This window comes from Bombus bifarius, unplaced genomic scaffold, assembly GCF_011952205.1.
Source record: "Bombus bifarius isolate JDL3187 unplaced genomic scaffold, Bbif_JDL3187 scf7180000008208, whole genome shotgun sequence".
NCBI classification, from domain to species: Eukaryota; Metazoa; Arthropoda; class Insecta; order Hymenoptera; family Apidae; genus Bombus; species Bombus bifarius.
The window spans coordinates 1,586,775-1,607,095 of NW_022884511.1; the positions used below are offsets into that span (position 1 = coordinate 1,586,775).

Below are 20,321 nucleotides of genomic sequence, written 5' to 3' on the forward strand. Positions count from 1 at the left end.
AAAAGCAAAGTTGTAGCTACATTTGCGCCCGGTGAAATATTTAACGAGCTGTCCAAACATGATCCGATTTGCAAGGGTTGATTCGGGTATTCGCACGCGCAACACTGAGCGATTAGAGTTCATTTCAAGCTTTAACGCGGCTGAATAAAACGGCCGTCTGTTTTTATCCATTCCTGCCCGTCCCATTTTATTTTTTCTCTTCTTTTTCTATTTATCTTCTTTTTTTTCGCGTGCGCTTGCTTGCAGTAACGCGAAATGATTGCATAATGGCATTAACAGCATGAAAGCTCTCTATCCAGAACGCCGCGAATGAAATTTGCGAGTGGCACACTGTTATGAATTTCGATAATTCCCCGAATTTTTGCGATTTACGCAATCGAAAAACGCGTGCATCAGTTACAACGAATATCGTTGATTTGCTGGGAAAGTTACACAATTAAAAAAGTAAATTTTTCAGAAAGCCAGTTTCAAATATAAAGTTATTAATCACTCAACCGTTTAGCAATGAACAAATTTTTACAAATTTAATGTGCGAAACGAACATGAAGATAATGCTAATATTTATACTGAATTAATAGAAGATTATTCGATTTCTATTATGCTAGCGAATATTCTGTTTTGTTTCATTATTGTTTTCTTAGCAGTTGATGGAATTATTTTACTATTTGTCTCTTCTTTTATAAATCCATTTAAATCACTGGCAAAAAGCAAATCCAGTGTTTAATCGGATTTTTTTGGCAGCTTGAAATTCTCATAAAAGAGACATCATTGGGTAACACACAGTCGAAATACGCGCATACGATTTATCTAAACGAAAATTCGATTTTTTTCAATGTTTTATATCCCCTCCCCTGACCCGAATCCATTATTATACAATTAAAATCCTTTTGCCCTGTTATTTCATTTGCGTGTTATTTTAACGATAATAAATCGTTACCGTTAACGCAATACCAACATGCTTTTGTTAGGAACAAATATAGCTTTTTTCCGTCCAAAATATGCTATACGAAATACAATTTACTCAGATCAAAACTTTTGCAAACAGAATGGAATATTTCAAATCCCTTTTATTTATTTAAAAAAAAATAATAGATACGAGTAAAATACATAGGAAGGTTTTTAATTGTTTCATGTATAAAATAAAAAATGGCGAAATTTATCGTCGGGAAAAGAAATGACGCTAAATGTTTAATATAGTAAAATTATTCCCTATGACACGCAAAAAATATAAAAATGTATGATAAATTCATGTATTTTGATATTTAAGTATTTTTATTAATTTTTTGCTATTTTTAAATATAATAGAAATTCTAGATCGGAAAAATCAAATTTTAAAAATTAAAGACTTTCCAATTTCTTTCTTTTATTTAATCATGATACAATGTCACAACTCCCACTCGCGCTCATCTAATCGGTTTTCCCGAGGACAGTGAAAAATGTGCGTGCTACAACAAACAGGCAGAAAACTGTTAAAACGATTTCCTACACGCCAGAAGAGAGAACCTCGACCTGGTTGCTCGTCGTTTAAAAATATCGTTAAGCTACTTTTCCCGGTTGCTATTAGACTTTTAGCGAGAGCAACTTGCAAAATAAATTATCACGAGGAAAACTTTCGCATTCGCGCTGCCGCCTTTGTCGCTTTTTGAAACAAGACAATCCGTTCGTCTGGAAAATTAGATTATGATTCTCGGTTGCGTCTTATTAACGTGTTTATCGAAGGAAACAGGCGAATACAGAGAGTGTATAGAAATCGTTGAAACACGGGAATTGTGTGAACTGTTGCAAAAGATTAGAATAATAGCAACGATATTTTTTATAATATTGTTTATCATCTCACAAATCCTGATTATTTATTTTCAATTTATCTGAAATTTGTTTATTACCACGCTCAATTACACCTTCAATGCCAGTATAACTACAAAAATTATCATTTAGTCTTCACGATCCAAAAAAAGATCGTTGGAGTGTATAAAAAGATAATTAACAGAAAAGATTTATTCTGCGTAATGAACAATCTCGCGTTTCTAACCTTACTCCATTTGTATCGCCGAATAGTCTTTCTCTAAAAGACAAAAAGGAAGAAAAAAAGAAAAGATTTCGCGTGACTTTAGCAGAATCAAACTCCCCAATTCTGCTTCAAAAGTTCGAATTATCCGAATTCACTCAAGCCGGAACAAAGGACAAAATCCTGGAAGCGTTTAAAACGAACGATATTCCGGCAAATACCGCATTATATCGTAAATGAAACGCTCGATGGCACTCGAACAAAACGAACCGTCGTCCGGCAGACCGAATATCACCGATCGAAATAACGCATCACCGCTCAAAAGCCGCCGATAATTCGTTTTGCGAATCATGTGACCCAATCTCGTCTGTACTTTTCATTTTCGAATATTTGAGCGAATATGGCTTGACAAGCACCGATTTTACCCAAACACTGGAAAACGATACAGAAATTTGTGTTGTCTGTAAGCTCGAAGAATCAACAAAAACTTTTTGGACTTTAAATTAATCCTAGATAGATAAAGATAAATTAAAGGGAAAACTAAATAAACGTTCCACTTTTCAAACAACAACACCAAAGATGTTTGTATAAAGAGAGGGGAAGACAGGATACTAATACAAAGTATCGCGTAACAATCGATACAGGTGAATCCAACACGCGATAAACCGAACACAGAGCAGACTTATCTTGCACATAAATATAAAATGCAGATGCAAAGTTGTAGGGAGGCTGGTCGTTCGATTCGAACACCAGATGCGGGGGTCATAGACTCGCAGTTAACTGCTGAATCGCAATAGGAGGTTTTTACATTTGACCCGAATCGAGGATAGCTTACGAGACTGGCGAATGGTGGTATAGAATATTTCCATGGAACATTCAATGCAACCGTATTTCGAACAAATTACACTACCGTTCAATAGTATTGAGGCACTTGCTTGTTTTTGATAACACAGTAGAACTGCATTTATCCGACTTCCATTTGTTTCAATGAAATTTTAGTTAATACTAGGTTAAATGAACTTCCATCGATTGAATCGACTTATTTGAATCTGAGGTTTGATTAAATAAATGAAACAGTATAGATTTTAAAATAATGCGGTCACAAGAAGTAATTAACAATGTTACGAGATAAAAATAATATTAATCGTATATTTTTCTCCTATTAATTTATCGTTGAAATTATAGTATAATTGATTCGGTATAAGTAAATCGAAAAAGTCCTGTTCATTGGAAGAGACAGATTTTACTTTAAAATGAAATGTTGCTGATTGCGTGATAATGGATTTAAGATTGGTAAGTCCAACGTTTTATGAATAATAATTAGTAGTAGAAGTTGCGATAGTTCCTTAAAATGAAATATCGTTCCACGATAAGTTGAAATTTTTCGTATTTTATTCAAAAATTATATATAGGAGAAATATGTACTGTCGAAAGCAATGTTACAGTTAAAAATTAAAATATCCACTTATAATTTAAAATTACAAAACATAAGTATTTTAACAACTTTTAAATGAAACAGATACAATACATATTGATAGAAAATAGTAATAATTAAATTTATTTATCACGATAAACGTAAAGATTTTTGTACGTCATTTTTATTAGATAATTTAAAATAATACCTTTAAGAAAAGTATATTTTTTAACGTGTTTTTAAATATACATTTATTTTACAACCACCATAAAGCCTGTTGAGCGTTGTTATTGTCTATAAAATTTAATGACAGTACTTCGATTTTATAGTAGCCTGATTAATAAAGTTTTTCAGGTGCTCAAATACCCAGTCACCACTAAAAATTTAACGTGCGTCATTAGATTTGATGATAAGAAGACGGAATATGAAGGTAACTCAATTTCCTAACTTTTTCGACCTACTCCACTCTCATCCTTGAAAGCTCAACTAACTGTAAGAATTGCTGTGACATCTTTTTCTTTCTCATCATGCGAGGAATAAAAACTGCTTTCGTTGTAACAACGAAATTCCCTCGTATCTCGTTATACCTAACACGTCCCCAGATTAATTAAGCCAATTACGATCATGAAAATAAAAATTCGAGACGCTTATATGAGGATAACAATTAATCAAGTTTTCTCGACTTTCTTTAGTTACATTTATAAAAATAATATTTTCTACAAACATTCACGATTTATTTACTGTATTTTTATTATTTATTATATTTTCTACGAATTTTTTATATTTTTTGATATTGACTTGTTCAGTCGTCCAAGATATAAGAAATTCTATACGTTTAATCTGATCATGAAGCAATAGAGCGTCTCATGCTAAATAAAAACCCTCTATTGCGGGAGGGGGTACAGGAGACGAACGAGAATTTTATTCGGTTAGTTTTCCAGGCAAATATTTACAGCATTTGATAAATATCGGTAGCATATATGCATTCAAGTCAAAATACGTGTATGTCCAGTTATTTTATCAATCACTGACAGTGAACAAAACACGAAGCGACGTTTTCCGTAAAGTACAAACTTCAATGGGAACGGATCTGTATCCAGGGAAAAAGCACTCGATAGAGTAATAACAGATGAAAAACTTTAAATGGCACGTATTAATTCAAATGAGAATATTTACAACAACACATATTTTTAGCCAATTTTTTAATAGATTGCAACTTACGAGTCGTTCGTGTTCGTGTAAATAATCCTGCTTCGTATGAACGGATATTCCTGTTCGTATCTCTGAACTGTACTTGATGATAGTGTGCAAGAGATGAAATGTTTTTTCTGCATTTCTTCAGTTAATAAAAGTTAATTAATAGAAACTATAGAAATAGAAGATAAGAACAGAAAATTTTTGAAGTTTAAATATGGAAAAAAGGAAGAGAAAAATATGCAAAGACGCATAGCTAAATTTATAAAGAGATAAATTTAGTTAATTTTACTCGGATTATATATTATTCGAAGAAAATAATACCCATTTAATTTGATATTGATAACGAATATGTTTCAATGTACGAATATTATAACCTAATTCAAATAATATTGAGGAATTTTCATGAGAATTAATTGGCGATTTGTAATGCTCGAATTTCGCTTTCATACATTTGTATACATAAACCTAAGTCTATTGAAGTAATTATTGTAAATAATGAACATAGTGTTTTATCAGATTTCATCTAGCTGTGTATCTGATAATTATATCTTTTTCTGATACGGTTTCCTTATCGTTGAGTTAATTATATCCGTACCAAATTTTAATCTGATACAGATATTCATTCAGAAATCCAAGGAATATAATGTGATTTAAATATCGTTTGAGAAGATCAGGCGATTTAAATGTTCGCTTGTCACACCACGATTCGTCTGAATTTCTCTTTTTGACCATACTAACAAAAAATGATTACTCACCAAGTCGACTTGGAGGAAGCTTAAAACCGAAAGCTAAAGAACCACAATTGGTCACGGTGCGGTGTCAGTGATTAATCAGCAAGAATTCGCGATTCCAAACCGATTACCGTCGTTCAGCGGCCCATTAACCCTTCCAATCTCATCACGATCGGCCAGAGAATGTTTTCCATTAGCACTTCGCCGATCGCACTCGACCAACATGAATCCGTCGACGAACAGGAGGGTACAGATCTCTTCTCCTCGATGAGTTTTCGTATCGACCAGTTCCGCCAAAATTTCCGCAGTAGCCACGATCCAGTTACGATATACCAAACATTCGTCCTTGTAACTTCATCTCACTCGAATAGAAAAAATGTCAACACAAAATATCCGCACAACTAATCGTGCGTTTCTTAGAATTTCGATCGGTCGAAATTTCTTAAAATTGGTGATCGTTTACCAACAACGACAGTTCCTCCAGTTATTTTATGTTACAAACAGGATGAACGATCTGTCCACGTGTTGATCATAAACAGAGGTGGGATTTGCGCTTTCTTCGGGTCACATAATTGGTATTATTCTAACGACGTATGGCTCAAACATTTATCATAGTAGCAAGACACGAAAGAATTACAAGCAGGTTGTACGATCGCACTGTATCCGCGACCAATCGTTCGCGCTAAACCTCACCGTCCGCTTCAAGCCTGAATCTCTCAAATCTGTACTCTGAGATCTTACAATTTTAGTTAGAGTTACTTGGATTTTACGAAAAACCTTCGGAATACTATCCTCCAAATTCGGTGATGTTCTACGATAGCTCTTTCACATTAATTCTAGTAAAAACCTTTATAGTACAATCCTTTTTTCGATTCAGTAATCGATAACGCCCTTATCCCTTGACTTTTATCTTAATCAAGGACAAAACGCGACGATCTCAAATCAAGATTATCTCTAACATACAACCATTATCCTTGTAATCCACTGGAAAACTTTCGTTAAAACGATAAGCACTTGTCGTTCTAATTATTCGTCACAAATTATGTTCCCACTAATTCTCAGTGTTCACTCGAAGACACTCGCGATCGAAGAAACTCCACTGAGATCAATTCGATCGATGGAATTCCACCAAGATAAGATTCACGAAACTTCGTCAAATTGGACGAGATCGACGAATCTTTTCGCAATGAACGATCGATCTTCTGAATCGAAATCTTATGCTGGGCGAAAAGATCGATCCTCAAGCGGTGCGATGGCACGTACGATACAAGTTATCGGTCATGCTGACGCAGAGAGGTGACTCTGGTCCGAGCGGATGAACGAAACTGGCGAGGGCCGGTTGCGCGCCTCTGCGAATTACCTCGAAGCGGAGCGGAGCGTTCGGTGGCGCGGCGCACGTCTCTCTGTGCGGCGCGAGCCGAACTGGCGCAAGCTCGCCGCCTCTCGCGAACCTCGGGGGCAAGTAACTCGTTCGCCAACCCTTTGCAAGCGCGCCAAGACGACACATACTGGTTCTGTAGCCACCGTTATGGAAAGGGAACGGATATATGCGGGCTCGACGTAAGGAACCAACTTTCCCTCTGGAGCTTTTTGTGGGGGGAAATGGCACGCTCGAGAATAGGCGGAGATGCTCTACAGTTTCGTGATATGATATACCGATCGTCTCAAGTGCGCGTGATTTTTGATAGGACATGTTTTTTGAAACGTAACTAAGATATAAAAGCGTACACTAGAAGTTATGGTTTCGTAGTTTTACGAGTCATGTGTATTGAACGTATTCTCATTTCGATGTGTGTTGTTTTTAAAGAAACACCAACTTTAAAAAATGTCATATAAGAATTGGAAACTCTAAATAACAATCACAAAAAATACCTTTCTGTACGCTAAAATAAGAAAATTATAACATATAATTATTAACATATTATAGACAAATTTCAAACAATCTCAATGAGAAAGAAAAAGTTAAAATTTCCTTTTGAAGGGAAACAAGAAAATATATAGCGCAGGCCTTATTTACACAATATTGACAATTTTCTACGTCTTTATAAATATCGTAGGTAGAAAAACCGATGCACAAAAGGATTGATACTCGAATAAAAGAAACATACCCTCTTCGAATAACTATACTGGCCATAAACTCAATATAGAGAGTATACAAAACGTCCAAGTGAACCTCTGTTTCTACAATCAGCCCTGAGAAATTCAATCGCAGTTACTAGGAGGAGCTCGATCTTTGGTTTAAAACAAATGCATGCACGATTCTCGTACACAACATCTGGTAGGATCGAAGATATTGGCGTTTTCCTCGAAAATCAAATTACTCGAACGATGTAGGAACACGCGTACAAGATAACATAAAACATTGAAAAATAATGTTCGTGCAGGAAACACAGGAACGAATATGCAGCCACTTTATCAGACCGCCCCGTACGAAAAGAAGAAAAAGAAGGAAGAAGGCGAAATAAGGTCTCTTGCAAATGAACGTATCACGATGTATCCATGAGGCGACAGTGAATTATATTGGAATAAATTGAAAAAGAGCACAAACATTTAACTGCGTTGCTTTAAACTTTTGCCATCTAACCACGTGAAAAACTTCTGAATTACCTTTTGTACACACTTGCCAAGAATGTCCATGCGAATGAAATAGAACGACCCCTTTTATAGCATTATGAGAATTGTACCACGGTGTATGAAGGCTATATATAGTACTTTCCCAGAGACGTAATTTTCCACAAATAAAGAAGGTATTAACCTGATTAACGAGAAGTTAGTTCTCGAGAAAATGAAATGAGGAATATGATCAAAATAGTTTTTCCTATTGAAAAACACGAACACCGAAATACCAAATCTTGTTAATTTGCTCCCTGCTTGAAACCGAGCCAAGTTATGAAGCTGCTAGTTGGTGAAGCAATTAAGGAATTTGAGATATTTATTCAACCGAGAGTGAGAGAGAGAAAGAGAGAGAGAGAGAGAGAGTGAGCGAGCGAGTTTATTATTCGTTAGGTTATTCGCTGTTTTGAAGTTACTTGAGCTACATGTTCGGCTAACACGTTTAGATGAATATTATATTTTCCGCTTCAGAGTCGGGCAAAGTTATCGTTTGAATTTCAAGACACGGAAAATCAAACTGTACGCATTTCGACGTGTTACATCACTGTGCACGTCGGTCTACGTTTCCTACAGCCGATATTCGAACGAATCGATATAGCGGAACCAAACATTTCTGTAGCGAAGATACATTTAATATAATACAGTCGTTGGATTTTGATTAGGAAATTTAAAAACTTTGTGTCTGAAATAAATATATATATTTGAAATACAAGCGAGAAGAGATTAATAGTCTAATCAAAGAGACAATTTACTCCGTGTACAGAGGAAACTTCTAATTGATAGTTTCTAGACAATTGATTCCCCGGATAATCAACATTCCACTTTCATCTCTTCTACCTCATCACCTTTGCACGATCGGTTATAAGCGTATCTCTAATCATTTTGAGTAACGTATTAATAAACATCGGATCTACTAGCAAGAGAATAATAGCTATCTATGATTTACATTTTAAACGCATCATTTACTAGATGAAGGATAGAGATAATAGGCAAGCTATTCAATCCTTTTTGAAAAATAGCAATCGCGTCAAATTTTTAAAAATTTATTTTCGATCGGAGAAACTCTTAAAAAGGATGATTATTCATTTATCAAAATTTGAATTCACAGAAACCAGAACCATTAAATCAAAAAGATAATAAGATAACAATTGTATCGAATTCTTAATAATTTTTCTTTTTTCCGCGTTTATTTCGTTTATACGAAAAATCGAAAAGCATCTTTCCTAATCCAGCATAGATTTCCGGGTCACTAACGGCAGTGCGTTGCTAATAAATCAAGATCAACCACGAACAACAGAATTTTCCGACGATTAATCGTTGCAATGTTAAAAATGAAATCCTTCTCAATTAAAAGCCCACCCTAAGGTAAATAAATCATCGACTTCCCGGCAGGTTGGTTGCAAACCGGATTCTTCAAAAATTGAACAATGGAACGTCAATCATATTCTATATAGAACAAAGAGCGTATAAAGGAGATTCTAATGCGGAACCAGATCACATTCAAAGTTCGATCCTATGCAACAAGATATTATTCATGTACCATCCATCAAGATACTAAAATTTCCTTCGTTCCGCGCGTCATGGAAACCTCGTTCGTTATATATAGCAAAACTTTCGAAAATGACAGCTCCAGCAAAACGAACTCTGTTTGACACACATACGTCATCGTTATGAACTCGATATGCCCACTAGCAGCTGTGTACATGTTCGATATTCAAACGATCAGTGTCACCGAGCGCATCTTTTCATCTATGTGTTTCGTGAGAGGAAGATTGTTTCGATTGCTGCGTTTCAATGCTGTCATCGTTTGCTACTGATTTGGATCACGATCTATTTAAAGATCACACGATGAAGACATCACATGCTCTAACTTCTCGTATCTTCTACGTTTTAGTAAAAACCAGATTCAATTTGTTCTCCAATGTTGCTAATTGAAATGCGCAAAAAACCCACTTTATTACGGGGAGTATTAATGAAAACGTGTTCCAGTTATTTCTTTCATGCCGCGACACGATATTGCGAACGCTATTTATACGGGATTTGAGGGGCCCAATAAGCAGATCTTGGGACGCCCGGTCTTAAGCAGAACGAAACAGCAACCTAATTAGCACGAGAAAAAAAGGAGAAAAAAAGAGAAAAAAAGAGTAGAATTCCAGACGTTCATTACAGGGTAAACGCGCTTCACCCCCTGTTTGCCTGTCACGAGAAATAAACGATTAATAAAATAAATGACGAAATTTCAGTCGGTCTTCTTGTTTCCCTAATTGCCGAGCTTCACTCTTTCAGTTGACTAAAACAAAAAGCGAACTTTTCTTTAAGCTCCTTTCTTATGGCTTAAAAGAAGAGAATTGAAATTCGCGTTTTAATGGCAGCAAACATATTGACCGAGGTTTCTTCCGTTATTTCTGTCTTTCATTTCGATTTTCTTCTGCTGCTTAGTTCAACTTGGTTGCTTGCTTGGATATTATGAATATGAAATGAGAATTTTATTGTTTTCAATCTCACTGCCTCTTTTATTGCGATAACATTTGTTAAGCTTGTAACAAGTTTTACTTTATTATCCAATAAACATATTATTGTTATTATTCAAATGTTATTTTATTTATTTTTAAATTATTTACGTGGTGAAATATATCTTGGCTATGTCTTATTCGACTCAAAAATGGAGAAAAAGTGACAAATATATCATTTCCAATTTTACTCATTCTTTTTCTGATTTTTTATTCATCTCACCAATCAACTTGCTAGCGACGTATTCTATTCGATTAATCAGATACTGCAATCTCTCATTTCCATTTTTCCTGTCTATTTCTATTCACCAACATCTAACTTGCGCTCCCAAGCACGTTCCATATCAAAATCGACCAACGAAACAAACATCAAAAGCGTTTTAATCTCGCGGCAACCCAGTCGACAGATCTGCTCACACGATACGGGGACCGAGATTTTTATGAAAAACTGTTCTCTCGTTTCTGAAGTCTCTAGTGATAAAGAAACTCGAGTCTATTAAAATTTTTTACGATATATCGTAATATAATCAAAGTTCAAATGAAACGTCTAAGACTTTAGTAAGTTCACAGGAATCTTAAAGATACAATTTAATCCAGATATGCCAGTCATCATTTCAAAAGTATGATTACTGGATAATTGTACTTCTTTCATTTCAGCGCTATCCACATTTTAACGGTATTCTTTTATTCGAACGACTAAAATAATACAATGGCTTACGATATGAAAAGTTGGAAACAAAAAAATGGAGTGTCTGTTAAATGAAAACTTCGCTAGAACTTGATAAGTACCTCCAAAACTTGGTGTAAGTCAGGAAATACTTGCAGTAAATTATAACTAATTCAAGGCTAAAGCCGAGAAATAAACGGTAAGATTTGGGAAGATTCGTCTAATTAATTTCTACATCTAATAGTTATTAAAAAAACAACAATCTTTTTCACAATGAAAAAGATGCTTTCGTGAAAATATTGAAGGGTTAACTTTACCGTAATTTTCCCAAATCGAAATTTATTACTCGTACATTTTTCGAAAGTCAGATTAAACGATTTTACTTTGAAAAAATTTCTAAAGTTTCTTACAAACGAATAACTGATTTCCATAAATTTATTTATTGTAAGAAGATATATTTATTATTATTAGGGCTATTATATTCCCCTATTCTTCAATTTGTAAAGTTGACCGATATAGCTTCCGAATGGCTCATTTTTCCTCCGATCCCCTCACATGAATGAAATAACGTTACTTCAACACGATACAATTTCGACAGAAACTCTCTCGGTCGACGGCCTGCGATTTGGAGGTGGCTCACCACCCCCAAGGGGAACAGTTTCGTCCACCAGCCACGTGTACAGAGCGTTTTTGCTCGCGATTCTTCGCGCTCTGATGTGTACTGGCCGCTTTTCGAACCACCTCGTTAAAACCATTTCCGGACGGAGACTGGTTTTTGGAGCCCCACTCGTCCGCTTCCCATTAAAATCGGAAATCTACTTTTTCCACCATTCCATTGGAACAGTACCGGTACACCTAGCGCCGTATCGTTAATTCCATTGTATAATTGCAAAAAAGAAACGTCGTTACGAACAAACGGTAAACTAATGATAAATATGTAGGTAAGAAGTTAGACATTCGATATACAGTGTTTGTTGACCGGTATGGGAGAAAGTTGAAATGAAGAGATTTTCCCTTTTTCTTCGTAATTTTCAGCATTTATACTAATCGAAACATTTTAATATCATAGTAGAAAGTAAATACAATCTAAAGAAATACTTACCACAATTGCAACCCCTTGCGTTTACATTCGCTGGTTTTCTTCCCTAAAAACAAATTTTCATATAAAATTTCATATAACTAGTTGAACCAATAAAATCCAGAAATAATTCACAGAAAACCAGCAATACACGAACGATCAAAGATTCTCTTGGTAAACTTTACACGATGTTCAATAGATTACGGAATTTATTTTATCTATGCGGAACACCTATACATCAACAATTTGATCGAAAATGACGGAACGATCCTTTGGCATAGACCGAAAGTTTATAGAATACTAGCAGTCGGGCTGGTTTCTGTCCTATCTTTTATAGCCTTTGAAAACGTACGTGATTCCTTCTACTGATGAACAATAATCAGCAAGGAACCTTGGGCTAATAATGCCTCCGTTATGGTCGATACAACGCAACGCCGCGACCAGAAGAAAAGAAGCGTTCCCCGGTGCGATCTACGCGACGTGACTGATTGAAAACGGACGCTTCCGCATGTGCCAGTGATAAATTATGTGTAATTGGTGAACACTTTTATTGTGATGTCGGTTGAACCATCACGGTACTTATAGCATGCTGACAACTTCTATGAATTTTAATTATTAGTAGTCGCTTGAAACAATCTTTGTTAAATGTTTCCATCTTGAAGGCGTTACTCGTTTTATGGTCTTCATCTTGTTTGAAATTAATAAAATACAGTGACTCTTATTAGTGTTCAGACGCCACCGTATTTGAAAGATTGTTATGTACATTATCATTATAGATTAAAATTTTACATACCTTCTTAAAGGGTTTATTAAAAAATTATAGCAAAAATACGAAATGATCACTGAGTGCTTTCTTGTTCGATACCATGCAGGAATAAATCGTCGGTCCACGTTATAATTCCTTTAAATGTTGTCCGTCATTATGAATGCAGGACTGATATCTATGGAAAATGGAATCTATTGCATTAGTAGTTTCGCGTTAATTTTCCTTAATCACAGCAAATATTTCCTTTGCATTAACCTAGGGGTGCATTAGAACGCGCATCTATTTGTGTTTGATAAACTGTTTCTTTCACAGTTTCGCGCAAAAATCCATTGACATAATATCTAGTGCTCTTGGAGGTCAAGGAATTCATCGTCCTCGACCTATCCATCGTTGAGGATAATGGTCATTTAACCAATACTGTACTGGTTGAACAAATCAAAGACTTTAGCAAGTATACATTAGAGTTTGTGTAAACGTATCAAATGGATATCGACAATGTGTTCTTATGCTGTGTCGACGAAACACCAATTCGCTATCATTTTGTATTTTTGTTGCAACTTTAATAAAGAATTTAGAAGCCTACGTTTATATAAAAATTTCTTCTTAATTTTATTGATGGGATATACTGATAAAGCTTTGTGAAATGAAACTGAAATACCTTGTATTTATTTCTAATAGTAAACACTGCAATCGTTTTGCTGTACCTATTAAAACACTTGTTAATGGAATCATCAATTTTATTTACCTCTAATAAGCGACAAAGATTAACTTCAAGACCATTATTAAAAAGAAAATATAGAAATACAAGGGATGAGTATTAAAATCAAAATAACACGAAAAACGATTCTTTAACTGCCTATTGCTTTGACAGGATTAATTGTGGTAAAATACAAGTAAATATACAATATAATCAATAGAAAAAATTCATTTGAATTCATTATGTCGATTATTATAATTCTATGATGTCATTCTGTAATCAAAATAACAGAGCGCAAAAGTCACGAGGGACCTGTCTTCCACAATTCCCTTGGCTGACTATAATCGACTGTTTCTACTAACCATCTTGCGGTCGCTTTTAAGTCCCGCCAGTTTCATTTGACGTACTTAGACGTGGACAAGTTTCACTCGCGTAATTTTCCCAAGTTAAATATACCGGGTGGTTCACGAATCAATCGCCACGATATATGTATAAAGCGTGACTGAGAAGGGGGAAAAAGTTTATCGATTGATTCATTGATATCAGTATATTTCTAATGTAAAATTAAATTTTTGTACATGAACCTCTTCGATTGTTCCGATGTTTAGACTTGGACCTATAATTATCTCCCATATATTTTATGACACCCTGTACTATATGTATGCGTATATGTATTATGTAACCACTATCGAAGCTCGTGAACACGATGGAGAACACGATGAATCTGTCCCACGGAACGGGCTTGCCAATTATAACGTCGTAACCTGTTTCAGAACAGCGCAGGACAACAGAGAAGATTCGAGGAGAAAAAATAGAGACTAGGAGCGAGCGAAAAAAGTTAAAAGACGGTACACATTAGAGAGAAGCTTGAGAGTAGCAGTGGGACCCGATGGCCGCACTATCTTAACTAATCTTAACTTGGCTGAAAGTTCGTAACCAATCCCGTAGGAGCTCCAGCGCCTGACTTTGCTAACACAGGAAACGGTTTCGGGGGACCGTTACAGGACATCCAGTTCAATCAGTAATCAAACTAATGGCCGATACAATAATCTATCTCACGATAACGCGACCCCATCGTATTTCTCTCGTTTGAAATCGACATTTAATCAATCAATTGGACCGATTTCCCTTTTTTTACGGAGAAGGTAGCTAGTGATATTAATCGAATGTAAAATGCAAAAGGAGGAACGATACTGATACTAGATGTTACGAAATAAAATATAATATACATAAAAAAATACACATAAATGTATAAGGAATAGAAGGATAGAACATAAAAGCAAATTGGTGAAATTTTTAATTTGATATAAATTATTTAAAATACTATATATTTTAAATATAATATAAATAAAATAAATAAAAGTTTAAGTTTTAGTCGTAACGAGAATGTATAAGGCCAGGTTTCTAGATTCGTGTAACCTGAAAGATATAAATCTTATATCCGCCACTGTAATTATTGCACATCCATTCTAATTCTCTGGCACATTCATCCACTGTGAACGTATATTTATCGCAAACGCAAGTCTTGATAGAAATATATTCGGATCAACTCATTTGGGATACATAAATCAAGGTGGAAGTTGGTTGGAAACCCCAAAACCGACTGGCAAAAGTTTGAAACACGAGCCAATGATTTCGGTTCGGATATCGACTTTATGTGTTTCTCTGTATTATGCGAATATAATATATGTATTTTAATATAACAATTCGGAGACCACAACAGGGTTAAATATTGGACCTGCTTCCTTATTGTTGTAAATTCTCTAACTCCCAAAAATCGTGACTGAAAATTTTTTACTGGATCGTAATCAATCAATTATACCAAGGTCGGAATTGGCGATCACAGAATTCGACTGTTGGGTTAAAGGAAACGTTGTTTTACAAAACGAGCCGAGATTTTGATTGTGCACATACATCCATCCACGAATCACGTACGCAATTAGGTGAATGCACATTCGACGAAGAGCTGCGGGTATGTAAATTGGAAATAGGCGTTACGTTAGAATTCTAGGTGAAACTCGAGACATGTATAAATGCTTTCTAGATCTACGGACATACATATATCTTGTAGCAGGTAAAGGGCAAATAGCGTCGGTACAAAAAAAGGAAAATATTAAGTCGTTGCAAAATGTTCGTCGCTTTGTCGTAAATGTATAACTTCATTTCGCAACGCATAAACGGTAAATCAGATACGATTACTCATTTATGGAACTTTCGTAAACGCTCTGCACTTACTGTCTGTTTAAGGCGCTATATGGAAAAATCACCTCGTATCAGGTAACGTGGAATCATTAAATTATCATTTAAACAGACATTATTGTGAAAGAAGTAATGAGATGATGTAATTTGGTGGTTGTTGAATTATATATTAATTATAATATCATCGATACATTTTAACTCTGTAGAGAATAATTAAAATATTTAATAACGTGTACTTAGTATCTGTGTTAATATTAAACCATCCTGAATATTCTCACAGTTATAATCTATTTATTTTGAAGAACAAAACTCCACTGAAATTGAACATTTTTGCTTTTAAAGATTTCAATAACGTTCCGTACAACGCATTAAAATTTGGGCCTACGTTAAAAACCTGACCTCTAAAGTAAAAAAGTTACTGAAACAGGAAGTTAATAATTTCAGAACAAAATACAAGGTCGTAATGTTCCTTTAAAAAATAGGTAATCATTATTTAATTACTGAAGTATTACAGAATTGTTTAATTTTATTCATTATTACACTTAATAGCAACTTCGTAACACGACTGACTGTCTTATACCTTTGATTATACTTGATAGTACTTCCGATTATATAAAATATGCTCGAGTTCAGCATAACAAATGCGATAAGCATACCATTACCATGCCGTGATAATCAAGCAATTAATATACAGTTAATTACCTTAAAAAAAAGAAACAGCAATATTGTCTAGAACATAAAGTGATAGATTGGACGATACGAATAGAACTACAAGAAATTACACTTTGTCGTACTATAATGCTACCGTATCATCGCACTATCGTGCTATCGTATCATCGTACTAGAAAAATGGGAAAGTGATAATGCTCTCGATAAAATTATCTAATTACACACATAATACGTAAAGCGCACAGAATGAAGAAACAAAAAATTCGTTGTCAATATATTGAATCTTAAAAGTATGGTTTTATAAGAGATGGAAATATAGCTTATCATGTTTCTCACTCGTGGCCTTCACATTAAATTTTCATTTGACGTATAAAAGAATGTTATAAATTTTATAAACATTACATAGATGAATTTTCCGAATTTTCTCCAAACGTGAATCGTGCAGTGTTATTTCAAGCAGCAGATATCGTAGCTTGAACTCTACTCGAACGTTTCCGCATAGAAAACGGTAACACGTCCACGGAACAATGGAAACGGTCTATCTGGAACGAGAATCGCGTTGAAGAAGCTGCAAGGATGGGACAGAGATCCTAGATCACTTCTGCTACATGGTGCAATGGAAGAAACCATCCGTTAAAGTTTATATTCTACACTCGACGCTTTTCTACCATCACCGGAACTGCAGTGTTCCTGACGATATACGTACGGCTGCCATAAGTCGTACTATGCGAGTACTGTTATTTTCCAGCCGCCTTCCTGCATATCTCGTTGTAAGTGCGTTTTTTAAAAAAACTTACATTAACTTACATTACAGTAGCTTACATTAACTGGATCGTGTTAACTGACGCTCAACCGAAATAGAATTCAGAGAAATAAGAAGGGAATCAATTGTTTATCGAAAGCGATCTAACTGAAATTAACAGATTAAATGAACACGTTACAACTCTCAGTTTCCAAATCGTATTCACATGGAAGCGGAGAAGTCGACTGAGTCACGACACAAGTTTCGTCGAAATGATTCGAATGCCGCATTGCAGACGAATAAACCTCGCCGTCTGACCAGCAACAAGAACGAAAGAATTTAATTAATTTTGCCTATTCTTTTAATAACACGAATATAATAAGATCTCTATAATAACGCTTGATTTTAGATATCTTTGATTAAAAATTCCATTTTAACGGAAATGAAAGAAACCCATCTGTGTTCTTCGTAAGTACAGACGATGGAAGCATGGTATTATCCAGAGCATTCATAGAGAAAAAGCAATTAGCGTTTACTTGATCTCTTTGTGCGTCTGACAACCACTGTTTCCCCTGCTATCACTATTGTGCACGGATTATACGGATAAATGAGAATCGATATGAAGCTGTTGGAGGACAATTACGCAATAGATGCGTCACTGTAAATGAGTCATTTTAAGAGGTAGTCGAGAAGAAAAATCTTATTCAACGGCTAGTGTTCTTTTTCAGTGTTATTTAATAGGTGGATCACTGGTTAATTTAAAACCTTAACCTTAGCTTTAGTCTGTATTACTTTGTAGTATCTGAACGTATTATGCATATCTTTTACAAAATTGAAGTGTGTGAGAATACAAAATTCTAATTTAATATTTAATAAGTACTAAAAATTTTCAACCAGAAATAATAACAGCGGTCTCTCAATAAACAATTTCCCATCCACAGATTAGGAATACGCCATTACTTAAAGAACTGAAAAATTTATCGATTTGTTTTACTTCTACTACGCAATCTTTAATTATAACACGAATCAACCGAAAAATATCCACTAATCCCAACCATTGATTATCTTTGTCACGCAACTGCCGACAAAACAGTCTCTCGTGTAAATAATTCACCAGATGTTTACAGTTTTGAATACTCTCATGTACACAAGTAGGAAACAAGCCAGTCTCAGGACGTACATTCGCATAATGCATGGCTGTATCATCCATTGCTTCCTCAAAAGCCAGTTTACCTTCATCTCGTTCTATCTCCGACGAACGAATTCTCCAGTGTATTATTTCCGCGAGTAGTAATTCTGCCCTGGAACGCATTATTTCTAACGAAAGCGGATAAAATACAGCTAGTCACCGTTTAGCAGTCCGCTTTACAGGTTCTCGCGTGTTTCCGCCACCATAGCCGCGAGCCACATGTTTGTTAACCGATGGCGAAAGCGATAAACGTTTTCTAGGAAAGAAACGATTGGCAGAAACGATCGTGTCAGATAGCAGAATACGATCGATTTCTTCCATTCTCCAGGTATTTCACGCGATAAATTGGTAGCAACGAGATATATTGTACTATACAGAGTTCTCCGGTACTCTGTTCTCTAGTACAATCGGGCATCGTGCAAGAGGCGATTCTACGTGAAAAAATAAGTCGAAAATATATATGTAGGATACAAATTTTTCGTATGACGCATCATTTCCGAGAAAATCGAAACCGAAAATATGCGAGTACATTAAACTTGGCTAATTCCTTTAGTCAGATTTTTAAATGGAATAAAAATATGACATTAGAATATTTCGTTAAAATAAAACAACTCGTACGTGATTCCATATAATATTAGATTATTGACCACAAAAACAACACCACGTAACAAGACCACGAAAAATATGAACAATAAGTAATGAACTCAATAAATTTCATTCTTAGCTGATCATATAACACTTCGCCAAGATTTTTGTTCTCAGCGGGCACTTTCAGACAAATTTAATGCGAGCACTCGTTTCAGGTAACATATAGCAAAAGCAAAAAGAAATAGCGAGATCATTTTATAGGTGGGAAGAAAAAGAATCGGTCGATTGGCGACTTGCTAGCTCACGATTCGTGGGTAACCGGTCATTCACGTCGTTTATCAAAAGAAACATATTTTTCAGTTTGATATTTCCCTGAGACAGGCGGAGTAAAAAAAAATGAGATTCCAATGGTTCCACCAATGAATAGAACAATACAGTTTCTTATAAACTGTTTAAAATATTGACAATTTTTTTCATTAAACATAATACCTAAAACTTTCTTGTATATAACTATGATTCTGTTTATTAAGTTTATTAGAGTGCTGATGACAGGCAAATATGTGCTTCTTAAATTAGGCAGCATGTTTACTAAGTTACGACGTGTAATGGGTCAATGTAAAATTTTGAGATATAATACTTGTATGTAACATCAAAACATACCGAGAGGCAAGCTCTCTTATTATATAACCTAACGTAACAAACTTAATATAATATTAATAAAAAACTTATTCATTGGTTTAATAAGGCTTGGATAACATCGAAGCCAAACTAGCTTAACGTAGGACACGAACAAGCACATACACGTAATAGCTAAGCCGGTGAACGGAAAGCAAGGTGATTCCCACAGTAGTTTGTGTGTGGTATGTCTTGGCCGATAATTAGGTATCGATTTCCACGTACCACGAGAATGCCTGCAATAATCGACTTCACACGTTCCAGTATCTTCGCTCTGTTGACCGTACCTCTCCGAAATCGAGCTATTTACCACGGTTTTTCGAATCGTTCTACCTCCAAGAGTGAGGAAGAAAAAGCTGGAAAGGGAGAAAGGAAGAGAGAGAGAGAGAGAGAGAGAGAGAGAGAGAAAGAGGGAAGTCCATTAATCATGAAACAGGAACGCGAGAGATAGGATAGCGTCACGGAAATGAGGCAAAAATGCCGTAGAAGAGCGGCGCATAATTCGCTGGCAAACTCCCGTCCGGAAAATACTATTGAGCAAGGAAACGATTTGTAGCCCGATCATAGATTATAGCGACGAT

At 35.2% G+C, this 20,321-nt stretch overlaps 1 protein-coding gene across 1 annotated transcript in view; it reads right to left on the minus strand.

The window, feature by feature from the left end:
- The window catches only part of LOC117210659 (cysteine-rich secretory protein 2-like), an 87,858-nt gene extending 81,614 nt beyond the window's left edge, over positions 1-6,244 (minus strand). The window contains exon 1 of the mRNA XM_033453875.1: positions 5,372-6,244. The gene's annotated coding sequence lies outside the window, so the exon portion shown is untranslated. The remainder of the gene's footprint in view (positions 1-5,371) is intronic.
- Positions 6,245-20,321: the final 14,077 nt, after the last annotated feature.